General features: G+C 45.1%; 1 long non-coding RNA gene across 1 annotated transcript; it reads left to right on the forward strand.

Moving 5' to 3' along the window:
• The first annotated feature begins 501 nt into the window (after positions 1–501).
• Positions 502–7499, forward strand: LOC139226994 (uncharacterized). Its single transcript, XR_011587349.1, has 3 exons — positions 502–602; positions 2238–2459; positions 6136–7499. It is a non-coding gene; the product is annotated as an uncharacterized lncRNA (long non-coding RNA).
• The last annotated feature ends 7690 nt before the right edge of the window (positions 7500–15189 follow it).

Raw genomic sequence — 15189 nt, forward strand, 5'->3', positions numbered from 1 at the left:
TGTGATAATGACCAGATAAACTGTTTTAGTTGCTATTTGAGGGATAAATACCGTCCCATCTTCTGTCGTCAAATTGACCAGGATTCTGGGGATAACTCTCCTTCGAAATAGTGCCATGGGAATTTTTACTTCCACTTGAGAGACCAGACGGTTTAACGTCTCATTCGAAAGACGGCACCTCCGACAGTGCAGCACTCCCTCAGCACTGCACTAGAGTGTCAGCCTAGATTGTTGTGCTCAAGTCTCTGGAGTGGGACTTGAACCCACAAAACTCATTTGAGGAGGTGGCACTGCACGAAAAGTCAAATCACTGTTTAGTTCCCGAAACATGAGGGCAGTTGGTAACTGCTGATCATAGCGCAGGCGCAGAGAGATCTGGCAGGGAGGGTGGGGTCAAGGGTGTCACAGTCAAGGGGGGGGGGCAGAACCTTTTGTGTGGAACCCCGATCTCGGGGTTACGTTGTTGCTCGGGGCAACGGCCGCAGCCGCGCAGGCGCAGGAGAAGCAGCCATACGCGCCGACCACAGCAAGCGGGCGATCCGCAAGGTGGCGGTGGGATGCTGCGGGGTGACCACTACTCGCGGGACATCACCGGCTCCAATGTCAGCAGCGGCTACTGGTGGAGAGGGCAATACTGGGGGGGGAATACAGGAGAGAGGGCAATACAGGGGGGCTGGAGGAGAGAGGGCAATACAGGGAGGCTGGGGGAGAGAGGGGGCAATACAGGGAGGCTGGGGGACAGAGGAGTCAATACAGGGAGGCTGGGGGACAGAGGGGTCAATACAGGGAGGCTGGGGGGGAGAGGGCAATACAGGGAGGCTGGGGGACAGAGGGGTCAATACAGGAGGCTGGGGGAGAGAGGGCAATACAGGGAGGCTGGGGGTCAGAGGGGTCAATACAGGGAGGCTGGGGGAGAGAGGGCAATACAGGGAGGCTGGGGGACAGAGGGGTCAATACAGGGAGGCTGGGGGACAGAGGGGTCAATGCAGGGAGGCTGGGGGACAGAGGGGTCAATACAGAAGGCTGGGGGAGGGAGGGCAATACAGGGAGGCTGGGGGAGGGAGGGCAATACAGGGAGGCTGGGGGACAGAGGGGTCAATACAGGGAGGCTGGGGGACAGAGGGGTCAATACAGGGAGGCTGGGGGACAGAGGGGTCAATACAGGGAGGCTGGGGGACAGAGGGGTCAATACAGGGAGGCTGGGGGAGAGAGGGCAATACAGGGAGGCTGGGGGACAGAGGGGTCAATACAGGAGGCTGGGGGAGAGAGGGGTCAATACAGGGAGGCTGGGGGACAGAGGGGTCAATACAGGGAGGCTGGGGGAGAGAGGGGGCAATACAGGGGGCTGGGGGAGAGAGGGGTCAATACAGGGAGGCTGGGGGAGAGAGGGCAATACAGGGGGGCTGGGGGAGAGAGGGCAATACAGGGAGGCTGGGGGACAGAGGGGTCAATACAGGGAGGCTGGGGGAGAGAGGGGGCAATACAGGGGGCTGGGGGAGAGAGGGCAATATGGGAGGCTGGGGGACAGAGGGGGCAATACAGGAGGCTGGGGGAGAGAGGGCAATATGGGAGGCTGGGGGACAGAGGGGGCAATACAGGGAGGCTGGGGGACAGAGGGGTCAATACAGGGAGGCTGGGGGACAGAGGGGTCAATACAGGGAGGCTGGGGGAGAGAGGGGCAATACAGGGGGGCTGGGGGAGAGAGGGCAATACAGGGAGGCTGGGGGAGAGAGGGCAATACAGGGAGGCTGGGGGAGAGAGGGCAATACAGGAGGCTGGGGAGAGACGCCAATCTTCAGTCATCAGAGGGTACAATAAAACAATAATATGTCTATGAGTTGGAAGCGGGTGGGATTTATGGCCAAACAGTGCATTTTATAGCAAACAGCTTAGCAAACAAATTTACAAAGTCTGTTTGTTGCAGTTGTAGAGACTCTTTTTAAACAGAACCCAGTCACTTTCAGCAGTGTAGTCTCCAGGCGTGATTCACAGACTCCAGGGCCAATCTGCCAGTCTCTCCTGTACAGCATGATACTGAGAGTCAGAATCATTAGCACTGTTGCTATTCTGCTGATTTTGTCACGGAGCAGCATAAGAAGCCTCTCTCCACAGCACGAATCCCACATTGGTGGCCTAGGGATTGAAGCACTTTGGTGGTGCAATCAAGGATTTGTTCATCTGGCCTTAGCTGTAAATAATCACATCCGAACTCAATAGTTGAATTTTTGCTTTGACAGGTGTAATATATGTGGTAAAGAATTCCTTGAGCGTGTTTTATGGATGCAGCCTGTAAGGAGAGGCAAGCATGGGAAAAGGGGGCGATCTTCATTCAACACAGAAAATGTCTGTGAGCAGTGTGGAAAGAAATTCAGGGACCGAAGAGATTTGAACAGACCTATGATCAAACATACAGGTCATGGAATCTCACCAAGTTGTTCTCTTGCTCTCAGCACCTGCTTGTAAGTACACTGCATTTTGTTTGGTTTGAAATCAGAAGTTGAAAATTCCTCGGCTGTATTAATATATTGATTCCAAGGACAATTTGGGGAGGAGAATGGGAGGTCAGAGGGAACAAGAAGTACTAATAAGTACTAATATGTTTGATTATTTTACATGAGGAGAAATACCTTTTACTTGAGTGTTGTGGAGTCAAGATAGCTGACTCAACACACCCATCACATGAGTAGGAATGCTTTACTGATACTCACCAGCTCCGGAAACACATGATGAGAAGCCACAGAGCAGCACCAAAAATAAGAACATAAATAGGAGCAGGAGTAGGCCATTCGGCCCATCAAACCTGCTCCGCCATTCAATAAGATCATGGCTGATCTGATCATGCCAGGTGACTGGAATCCCAGAACCTCTTATTACAGGATCAGATTGTAGAGCCTTACAGAGAAGGGAATAGCACAGTTCTACTGATACAACCTCTGGCATTCAACAGTTCAGATAGTTGAAGGCCTGTCTAATAAGATGGAGTTCATGAATGAGATGCATGTACCTGTAGTACAGCAGGGTTCTGAGGACTTGAGGGAAATTAGCTCTTCTGTCCCACAAACAAAGAACATTCAAAATGGAATAGAAGGCACAACAGAAGATTTTGAAGGACTAACCATTGTACTACACGCTGGCAATGGTGATGTTCAGATACTTTCTGCAGGGCTTGACCGATAACTTAAACACTCTTGGAATAGCTTAAATATGGCTTGACTACATATGGTAGATGTTCATATACCTGAGCAAGCTTTAGGTCACCTGCACTAATTTCTACTTGTGCGGTTCGCTATCCATTTTTTAAATCTCATAATACTCCTGTCAAGTGCCTTGGGACGTTTCACTATGTTAAAGGCGCTGCATAAATGCAAGTTGTTGTTGAGCAGCACGTGGAGTTTACATTGGAAGAAGGGATGCCACATGTTCAGTCTCGGGGTCTTTGATTAGATCTTTGATTATTCAGAGCTTGGCTGTGGAACAGTAATAGAAATTTACGCAATTACTGAAGATGGACAGTCGTTCACAGATCCAACAGCTAGCACCAGTAGATTATGTCCTTTCTTCAGCAGGTATGGAAATTCATCAATGTAATGGTATTCCAGTGCCTGAAGTAGGACCAGAAGAGCAAGCTTTAGTTAATGAGAGTCACAATGTGTTTTAAGAAGAACCTCCATCATCTGAAAAACTGGCAATGAGTATGATGGTGATCAAAGAAGTTAACACTGATGGGCATGTTGCAACAGTCACCACAGAACTCTCCGATTCAAGGGTTATTGAACAAATTTTAGTTAGGGAAGATAGCCCATAGCAGTCCACTGAGCAGGAAAAACTAAGCCCAGTCTGGAACCGATTCCATGAAATTCTGAAATGTTTTGTGCGTAACAATGATGAGAAGAATTCTCTGTTTAAAAACACAAGTTGCTGGAAGGGTTTGAAACATGCCGTGTTATTGAATTGAAAGTTAGATGCTAACTTTGAAAAGAGGAAAAAAGAAAGTTGTGACTGGCATGTTACTGGTAAAAGATAGTCTCTGCCAAAGGGCAGACAGTAAATGAATGCAGTCATAGAGCTAAGACTGCATAGTGTATTGATGCTGCAGCTCGTTAACACTCTACAATGTCACTGAGTGAGTTTCCAACATTAACCATGGTGTAACGAGTAATGTCTAGCTCTTTCCCATTGGGAAGAGAAGGAGAAAAGCAGGCATGTGTAACCCCCACCTCCAACAGTCTGAAAAACTTTATACTAAGTTTAAAAACACCAACACTGCCATTCTGAATATACTAATTTCTGAAGTTCAGTTGAGGCAACAAATGTCACTATTAGAAAATTGAGACTGAAGCTCAAATAAATGTGATCCTTCTCTGTTTTCTTACTTTTTCTTTGCATTGAATTGAAGCATAGAATTCTAATGTGCCTAACAATTGTCCCTTTATTATTGTGTAGAATTCCTAATCCGGCACAAAGTATTTGAAATAACTGGTTTTTGTACCCAATAAAAAAAAATTGAATTGCTGACAGATTTTAAATGCTACCACACCTCTTAGAACCGAATACAGTACCTATTGTGGAAATGCCTTTAAGTGAGATCCATTTGATTTTGTTTAAATTGAATTTGGGGATGAAGGATGAAATGTTCTGGGATATGGCTTTGCAAACTGGTTATCTGTAATTTATAGAATCTGACACCTTTCTTGATGATCCAGGTATGTCTGTTGAGATATAAGCATGCTGGCTCCTTGCACATTCAACTGAGTCTCTGCTAGAATGTTGTGACAAATTCATATTGCCTATTATATGCTCAAATGTATCTGCCTTTTCGCTTCCTCCCCCTAGCCCACCAGGCCAAACTTCCTCTAAGGAAACACCCTGCCCAAGTCCTGACCTCGCATCTTTGTCCAGTTTCTCTCCGATCTCTCCTCATGACGTTTCCGAGCTCATCCTATGCATGAGACCTACTTCCTGCTCCCTTGACCCTATTCCCACCAAACTGTTGACCATCCAGCTAGCTCCTATGTTAGCTGACATTGTTAACGGTTCTCTCCTCAGGTACTGACCCCTCTCTCTCAAATCTGCCGTCATCACCCCACTCCTCAAAAAACCAACCCTCGACCCCTCCATCCTTGCAAACTACAGCTCCATCTCCAACCTCCCTTTCCTCTCCAAAGGCCTGGAATGTGTTGTCGCCTCCCAAATCCGTGCCCATCTTTCCCGCAATTCAATGTTTGAATCCCTCCCCACCCGGTTTCCGCGCCTGCCACAATACCAAAACAGCTCTCGTCAAAGTCACAAATGACATCCTTTGTGACTGTGACAAAGGCAAACTATCCCTCCTTGTCCTTCTTGACTTGTCTGTAGCCTTTGACACAGTTGACCACTCTATTGTTCTCCAACGTCTATCCACTGTCGTCCAGCTGGCTGGGACTGCACTCACCTATTTCCAGTCTTATCTATCTAAATCATAGCCAGAGAATCACCTGAAATGGCCTTTCTTCCCATCCCCGCTTTGTTACCTCTGGTGTCCCCCAAGGATCTATCCTTGGCCCCCTCCTATTTCTCATCTGCATGCTGCCTCTTGGCGACATCATCCGAAAACACAGTGTTAGTTTCCACATGTATGCTGACGACACTCAGCTCTATCTCACCACCATTTCTCTCGACCCCTCCATGGTCTCTAAAATGTCAGACTGCTTGTACAACATCCAGTACTGGATGAGCAGTAATTTTCTCCAATTAAATATTGGGAAGACCGAATCCATTGTTTTCGGTCCCCGCCACAATCTCTGTTCCCTCGCCACCGACTCCATCCCATTCCCCAACTTCTGTCTGAGGCTGAACCAGACTCCTGGCTGGCCTCCCACATTCTAATCTATGTAAACTAGAGGTGATCCAAAACTCGGCTGCCCGTGTCCTAATTCGCACAAAGTCCCGCTCGCCCATTACCCCTGTGCTCGCTGACCTACATTGGCTTCTGGTTAAGTAATGCCTCGATTTCAAAATTCTCATCCTTATTTACAAATCCCTGCGTGACCTCACCCCACCCTATCTCTGTAATCTCCTCCAGCCCCGAGATGTTTGCACTCCTCTAATTCTGCCCTCTTGAGCATCCCTGATTATAACCTGATTATAATTGTACAGCTGGTGCAGGAGGGCGACGGCAGTAAAGAGGGCGACTGGATTGGCCGACACCTTTAAACCAGGTCGGTGATTGGAGCGTGGGAAGGTGGTGAAGGAGCAGCAAAAGATTGCAGAGCGACATGTTTGGGGCCCAGAAGAGGCGTGGCCAGCCCACACTGCGATATGTGTGCGCACTAGGCCTATGCAGCAGAGCACGTCTCCAGTCGTCTTGGTTAATCTTTGCCACTGGACCAAGACCTAGCTCTATCAAGTCCATGTGGTAGCTGGTGTGCAACGGTCACCACACGTTTTATATAAAAAAAAAAAAATCCATGCACAGGCATCTTCCACCCTTCAGCATGTAGTTCGGGACCTGGAATATTAGGTCCTTCATTGAAACATCTGTGAACTCATCCCTTTTTGGCGTGGAAGCAAGTCATCCCCGATATGAGGGACTGCCTAAGAGAGAAGATAATCATTCAACCATTGGTGACCGTGCCTTCTGTTGCCTCGGCCCCAAGCTCTGGAACTCCCTGCCTAAACCTCTCCGCCTCTCTACCTTTCTTTCCTCCTTCAATACGCTCCTTAAAACATCCGCACTAATTTCTACTTGTGCGGCTCGGTGTCAAATTTTTTATCTCATAATACTCCTGTGAAGTGCCTTGGGATGTTTTACTATTTTAAAGGCGCTATATAAATACAAGTTGTTGTTTAAACTATGGAAATGCAAATTAAGTTTTTCTATACCTTCCATTTTAGATAAAATCAGAATTATTCCCAGTAGTCATGACATCATCTAGGTTGTTGGTCTTGCTTTGTAACTCATTTTGCTATTTGTAAAGTAGCCAGCAGACAAAAAAGGGATATGAAAGCGAGAAAAATAACATTTTTGAGACTTGAATGTGATTAAACTGTACAGCCATTACATTTGGGCTTCACCACTGTGCATGTGTACTGCTCAAAGTTGCCAAGAGACCCAGGAGGACTGAGGATATGACAATTAAAGCTTTGGTTTTCAAAATTGCCCTTACTTTCACTATACATTTTTGAAAATTAAATGTCTTAAAAGCTAAAAAGCTGTATTAAGCTTTTATAAGGTTTACATCTTGCTGAAACTACAGTGTCAGAACAAAGCAGATCTGCCAAATAGGAAATTTAACCAAGAGCTTTGCATAATGTAGCAAATGTACAACATGTCAATTATATGTAAATATTTTGGGTCTCGTATATTTTCCTTGTGATCCCTCTGTATATGGACAATACACTTGCAAAGGCGCTATGACACTCATAAGTCTTTATTTTTATTATATTGTACAGTTTTGCAGTACTGAGCATTTTTATATGATATTAAATAAATGGCAAATTTTCATTAATAACCAGTTTGATAGATGGCTGCCTGTTTGTACGTTGCTTTATAACTATACAGTATTACAACAACTGTGGTCAGTATTTGTAAATAAAATTTGTGATTTTTTTTTCTTAAAAGTGTTTGTGTTTTTAGTGGTAAAATGTGAATGTAGTTACGCTGAATATTTGCTTATTTGTGTTTTACTCCCCTTGATATCCATGCCTAATATGGAAATTGCATAGTAAACATAGAAACATAGAAAATAGGTGCAGGAGCAGGCCATTCAGCCCTTTGAGTCTGCACCACCATTCAACATGATCATGGTTGATCATGCAACTTTAGTACCCCATTCCTGCTTTCTTTCCATACCCCTTGATCCCTTTAGCCGTAAGGATCATATCTAACTCCCTTTTTGAATATATCTAACGAACTGGTCTCAACAACTTTCTGTGGTAGAGAATTCCACAGGTTCACAATTCTCTGAGTGAAGAAGTTTCTCCTCATCTCGGTCCTAAATGACTTACCCCTTGTCCTTAGACTGTGACCCCTGGTTCTGGACTTCCCCAACATCGGGAGCATTCTTTCTGCATCTAACTTGTCCAGTCCCGTCAGAATTTTATATGTTTCTATGAGATCATCTCTCATTCATCTAAATTCCATGAATATAAGCCTAGTTGTTCCAGTCTCTCTTCATATGTCAGTCCTGCCATCCCGGGAATCAGTCTGGTGAACCTTCGCTGCACTCTCTCAATAGCAAGAATGTCCTTCCTTAGATTAGTAGACCAAAACTGTATACAATATTCAAGATGTGGCCTCACCAAGGCCCTGTACAACTGCAGTAAGACCTCCCTGCTCCTATACTCAAATCCTCTCACTATGAAAGCCAACTTACCATTTGCCGCCTTCACCGCTGGCTGAACCTGCATGCCAACTTTCAATGACTGATGTACTGTGACACCCAGGTCTCGTTGCACCTCCCCTTTTCTTAATCTGTCACCATTCAGATAATATACTTCCTCCCTGTTTTTGCCCCCAAAGTGGATAACCTCACATTTATCTACATTATACTGCATCTGCCATGCATTTGCCCACTCACCTAACCTGTCCAAGTCACCCTGCAGCCTCTTAGCATCCTCCTTACAGCTCACACTGCCACCCAGCTTAGTGTCATCTGCAAACTTGGAGATATTACATTCAATTCCGTCTCCAAATCATTAATGTATATTGTAAATAGCTGGGGTCCCAGCACTGAACCTTGCGGTACTCCACTAGTCACTGCCTGCCATTCTGAAAAGGACCCGTTTATTCCTACTCTTTGTTTCCTGTCTGCCAACCAGTTCTCTATCCACGTCAATACATTACCCCCAATACCATGTGCTTTAATTTTGCACACTAATCTCTTGTGTGGGACCTTGTCAAAAGCCTTTTGAAAGTCCAAATACACCACATCCACTGGTTCTCCCTTGTCCACTCTACTAGTTTCATCCTCTCAAAATTCTAGAAGATTTGTCGAGCATGATTTCCCTTTCATAAATCCATGCTGACTTGGACTGATCCTGTCGCTGCTTTCCAAATGCGCTGCTATTTCATCTTTAATAATTGATTCCAACATTTTCCCCACTACTGATGTCAGGCTAACCAGTCTATAAATCCCTGTTTTCTTTCTTCCTCCTTTTTTAAAAAGTGGTGTTACATTAGCTACCCTCCAATCCAGAGGAACTGATCCAGTCTATAGAATGTTGGACAATGACCACCAATGCATCCACTATTTCTAGGGCCACTTCATTAAGTACTCTGGGATGCAGACTATCAGGCCCTGGGGATTTATCGGCCTTCAATCCCATCAATTTCCCTAACACAATTTCCTGACTAATAAGGATTTCCTTCAGGTCCTCCTTCTCTCTAGACCCTCGGTCCCCTAGTATTTCCGGAAGATTATTTGTGTCTTCCTTCGTGAAGACAGAACCAAAGTATTTGTTCAACTGGTCTGCCATTTCTTTGTTCCCCATTATAAATTCACCTGATTCTGACTCTAAGAGACCTACATTTCTCTTCACTAATCTTTTGCTCTTCACATATCTATAGAAGCTTTTGCAGTCAATTTTTATGTTTCCTGCAAGCTTCCTCTCATACTCTATTTTTCCCCTCCTAATTAAACCCTCTTTTTCCTCCTCTGCTGAATTCTAAATTTATCCCAGTCCTCAGGGTTATTAGTAGGTTTATCAGGGTAAACACTAACTGATATCATAACCTCAATTCATGAGTGGTATATTGACAGTCTTCTACAAACTACTAGGTTTCTTTTATAAAAATGTTCTGTTTTAAGCAGTTCACTGAAAACATTTTGCCAAGTATATCTAGTAAGGTGAAATTCTGACTTGGATTATTTTCTGAAAAATCACTTGTCTCACAGTATGTACGATTAAATCTGTTTATCCAGGCAGATTGTGGGACAGAGGAGACAAGAAGACTTGGTGCTTGAAGTCTTATCACTCTGATCTAGATTTGATTTTAAATCCTGAGACGAGCAAATTTTCTGGAGTAGATTTTAAAAATAATGATACTGCTGATGTCTGCTTGTATGGTTTTATCCTGTAACTTATTGTTCTGTTCCAGAGGGGTAATGGTATTAGAAGTCAGTAAGCAACTTTTCCTTGGTGAGCTAAAAATCCAATATGGAATTCAGGAGAGACTTCTTTACTCCTAGCGTGGTGAGAATGTGGAACTCACTACCACATGGAGTAGTTGAGATGAGTAGCGTAGATGCATTTAAGGGGAAGCTAGAGGAGTACACGAGGGAGAAAGGAATAGAAAAATGTTGATGGGGTTAGATGAAGTAAGATGGGAGGAGGTTTGGGTGGAGCATAAACACCAGCATAGACCTGTTGGGCCGAATGGCTTGTTTCTGTGCTGTAAAATTATATGTAATTGAATATAAATCGCAGCCATCTTGACAAGCTCGAGCAATTTGACAACCATGTTCTATTGACCAGATTTCCACTACTCCCCCTGATAAGAGTACAGATGGAGTCGGCGCTTATAGGTCTGGGATCCTTTCCACTGTAAATTATTTGAGGTTACTGCTACTGGTTGTAATTCTAGTGCCTCTGATGTCTTTGCAAACTATAGGTTTATATCATAATATTCTTCTTAGGGGGTCCCTCGATTTGAGGATGACTTGCTTCCACACCAAAAAAGGATGAGTTCCCAGTTGCTTCAATGAAGGACCTGACATTTTAGGTCCTGAACTACATATTGAAGGGTGGAAGATGCCTATGCGTGGATTTTTTTTAACGTGTGGTGGCCGTTGCACACCAGCCACCACATGGGCTTGACAGAGCTAGGTCTTGGTCCAGTGGCAAGGCTTAACCAAGACGACTGGAGACCAGCTCTGCTGCACGGACCTAGTGCACACAAATAATAGTTTATAAGATGGTGATAACCGAGAGGTCATCACTATCAGAAAAGATTGAATAGGCCGGGGCTCTTTTCTCTAGGTTAATATAATGGGATTGCAACTCTTCAGGTACAGTTGATACAGAATTGTAGAAATTACAGCACAGAAGGGGGCTGTTTGACCCATAGTTTCTGTTTTGGTGTTGGCTTTTGAACTGGGGCTTTCTACTTTTAGTTCAATTTTCCTGCCCTTTTATCATATCCTTTTTATATATTTTTTCAAATACTTACCCAATTCCGTTTTAAATGATCAAGTTACTGCCTCAATAGCTACTTGTAAACTATTCCATGTTCTAAGAACTCTGAGATGGAAATTTTTCTAATTTTTCCCTTCATTCCTTTTGCGATAATCTGGAGTTTATGCCCCCTTGTTACCGATTCACTATGTAGCTACATTCCCTTTCTAAATGTTCACTGTTTTCATACATATTATGGGCTTTATAAGTTTATCCACAACCAAGGTAGGACTAATGGATCTATAATTTCCTGCATTATCCCTCCTCCTTCATTCGGTGGGGTATAACATTTAGAAAATTCAGGTTAATGCCAACTTTATCTCTTCCTCAATCTCCTCTTCTAGGGTGCATACTATCTGAGATCCAGACCTTTTTTTAATTTTCAGTCCCATAAACTGAGGGACGCTGCACAGTCGGAGGTGCTGTCATTCAGATGAGATATTAAACCGAGGCCCTGTCTGCTCTCTCGGGTGCATGTAAACGATCCTATGGCACTAATTGAAGAAGAGTAGGAGAGTTATCCCTGGTGTCCAGGCCAATATTTGCCCCTCAATCACCATAACTGAAATAGATTATCTGGTCATTATCATATTGCTATTTGTGGGAATTTGCTGTGTGCAAATTGGCCGTCGTGTTTCCTACATTACAACGGTGACCACAGTTCAGAAGTATTTCATTGGCTGTGATGCGCTTTGGAGGGTGTTGTGGTTGTGAACGGCGCTATATAAATGCAAGTCAACCATGGCTAACAAGGGAAATTAAGGATAGTGTTAAATCCAAGGAAGAGCCATATAAATTGGCCAGAAAAAGCAGCAAACCTGAGGACTGGGAAAAATTTAGAATTCAGCAGAGGAAAAAGTGTTTAATTAGGAGGGAAAAAATAGAGTATGAGAGGAAGCTTGCTGGAAACATAAAAACTGACTGCAAAAGCTTCTATAGATATGTGAAGAGAAAAAGATTAGTGAAGACAAACGTAGGTCCCTTGCAGTCAGATTCAGGTGAATTTATAATGGGGAACAAAGAAATAGTAGACCAGTTGAATAAATACTTTGGTTCTGTCTTCACGAAGGTAGACACAAATAACCTTCCGGAAATACTAGGGGACCGAGGGTCTACTGAGAAGGAAGAACTGAAGGAAATCCTTATTAGGCGGGAAATTGTGATTGGGAAATTGATGGGATTGAAGGCCAATAAATCCCCGGGGCCTGATAGTCTGCATCCCAGAGTACTTAAGGAAGTGGCACTAGAAATAGTGGATGCATTGGTGATCATTTTCCAATAGTCTATCGACTCTGGATCAGTTCCTATGGACTGGAGGGTAGCTAATGTAACGCCCCTTTTTTAAAAAGGAGGGAGAGAGAAAGCGGATAATTATAGTCTGACAACAGTAGTGGGGAAAATGTTGGAATCAATTATTAAAGATGAAATAGCAGCGCATTTGGAAAACAGTGACAGGATCGGTCCAAGTCAGCATTGATTTATGAAAGGGAAATCATGCTTGACAAATCTTCTAGAATTTTTCGAGGATGTAACTAGTAGAGTGGACAAGGGAGAACCAGTGGATGTGATGTATTTAGACTTTCAAAAGGCTTTTGACAAGGTCCCACACAAGAGATTAGTGTGCAAAATGGGGGTACTGTACTGACGTGGATAGAGAACTGGTTGGCAGACAGGAAACGGAGTTGGGATTAACGGGTCCTTTTCAGAATGGCAGGCAGTGACTAGTGGAGTGCCACAGGGCTCAGTGATGGGACCCCAGCTATTTACAATATACATTAATGATTTAGATGAAGGAATTGAGTTTGATATCTCCCAGTTTGCAGATGACACTAAGCTGGGTGGCGGTGTGAGCTGTGAGGAGGACGCTAAGAGGCTGCATGGTGACTTGGACAGGTTAGGGGAGTGGGCAAATGCATGGCAGATGCAGTATACTGTGGATAAATGTGAGGTTATCCACTTTGGTGGCAAAAACAGGGAGGAAGAATATTATCTGAATGGTGGCAGATTAGGAAAACGGGAGGTGCAACGAGACCTGGGTGTCATGGTACATCAGTCATTGAAAGTTGGCATGCAAGTACAGCAGGCGGTGAAGAAGGCAAATGGTATGTTTGCCTTCATAGCTAGGGGATTTGAGTATAGGAGCAGGGAGGTTGTACAGGGCCTCACCTAGAATATTGTGTTCAGTTTTGGTCTCCTAATCTGAGGAATGACATTCTTGCTATTGAGGGAGTGCAGCGAAGGTCCACCAGACTGATTCCTGGGATAGCAGGACTGACATATGAGAGACTGAATCGACTGGGCCTGTATTCACTGGAGCTTGGAAGGATGAGAGATGATCTCATAGAAACATATAAAATTCTGACGGGACTGGACAGGTTAGATGCAGGAAGAATGTTCCCGATGTTGGGGAAGTCCAGAACCAGGGGACACATTCTTAGGATAAAGGGTGAGCCATTTAGGACTGAGATGAGGAGAAGCTTCTTCACTCAGAGTTGTTAACCTGTGGAATTCTCTACTGCAGAGAGTTGTTGAAGTCAGTTCATTCGATATATTCAAGAGGGAGTTAGATATGGCCCTCACGGCTAAAGGGATCAAGAGGTATGGAGAGAAAGCAGGAAAGGGGTACTGAGGTGAATGATCAGCCATGATCATATTGAATGGTGGTGCAGGCTCAAAGGGCTGAATGGCCTACTCCTGCACCTATTTTCTGTAAGTCTTTCTATTTGGTGCAAGACAGTTTTGCAGCCTACTGAGTAGTGTTTGATTGAACTGAAATTGTGTTGGGGCAGGTCTGTCTCCCTCTAAATCCCTTTAAGTTGACTATTTAGGGTGAGACAGCAGCTGTGATGAGTGCGTCAGGAGCAGCGTCGGAGGTGCGTGGAGAGGCCTATAAAAGGCACAGCAGGGAGTCGGGGTCCAGCGTCGAGGAGGTGCGTGGAGAGGCCACCTTGTGCAGCTACAGGGAGAAGGCAAAAAAGAAGTAGAAAGAAACAGAAAGGTGACGTCACAGCCAAGGGGGTAAATGATTGGCTGGATTGGTGAGTAGTTTTTCTTTTTTCTCTTCTATCACAGTGAGTAAACTTTAACATTGTTGTTGCCAATTTAAGTGTATCTAAGGGTTAAGTCATGGCAGGAGAGCTCGGTCACGTGATATGCTCCTGTACCATGTGGGAACTCAGGGACACTTCCGGTGTCCCTGACGACTACGTGTGCGGGAAGTGTGTCCGCCTCCAGCTCCTGACGGTCCGCGTTGCTGAATTGGAGCTGAGGGTGGATTCACTCTGGAGCATCTACGATGCTGAGAATGACGTGAGTAGCACATGTAGCGAGCTGGTCTTACCACAGGTGAAGGGTCCACAGCCAGCTAGGGAATGGAAGACCAGCAGGAAGAGCAGTGCAAGGAAGGTAGTGCAGGGGTCCCCTGCGGTCATCCCCCTGCAAAACAGATTCACCGTTTTGAGTACTGTTGAGGGGGATGACTCATCAGGGGAGGGCAGCAGCAGCCAAGTTCATGGCACCGTAGCTGGCTCTGCTGCACAGGAGGGCAGGAAAAAGAGTGGGAGTGGGAGAGCGATAGTGATAGGGGATTCAATGGTAAGGGGAATAGATAGGCCGCAACCGAGACTCCAGGATGGTATGTTGCCTCCCTAGTGCAAGGGTCAAGGATGTCTCGGAGCAAGTGTAGGACATTCTGAAAAGGGTGAACAGCCAGTTGTAGTGGTGCACATTGGTACCAATGATATAGGTAAAAAAAGGGATGAGGTCCGACAAGACGAATTTAAGGAGCTAGGAGCTAAATTAAATCGTAGGACCTCAAAAGTAGTAATCTCAGGATTGCTACCAGTGCCACGTGCTAGTCAGAGTAGGAATCGCAGGATAGCTCAGATGAATACGTGGCTTGAGCAGTGGTGCAGCAGGGAGGGATTCAAATTCCTGGGGCATTGGAACCGGTTCTGGGGGAGGTGGGTGTAAGGAGTTTTCACAGGGTTGTTGTTGTGCCTTGGGTGTCTCTCTCTGGGCTTCTGCCCTCACAGC

Source organism: Pristiophorus japonicus, chromosome 16 (genome assembly GCF_044704955.1).
Source record: "Pristiophorus japonicus isolate sPriJap1 chromosome 16, sPriJap1.hap1, whole genome shotgun sequence".
NCBI classification, from domain to species: domain Eukaryota; kingdom Metazoa; phylum Chordata; class Chondrichthyes; family Pristiophoridae; genus Pristiophorus; species Pristiophorus japonicus.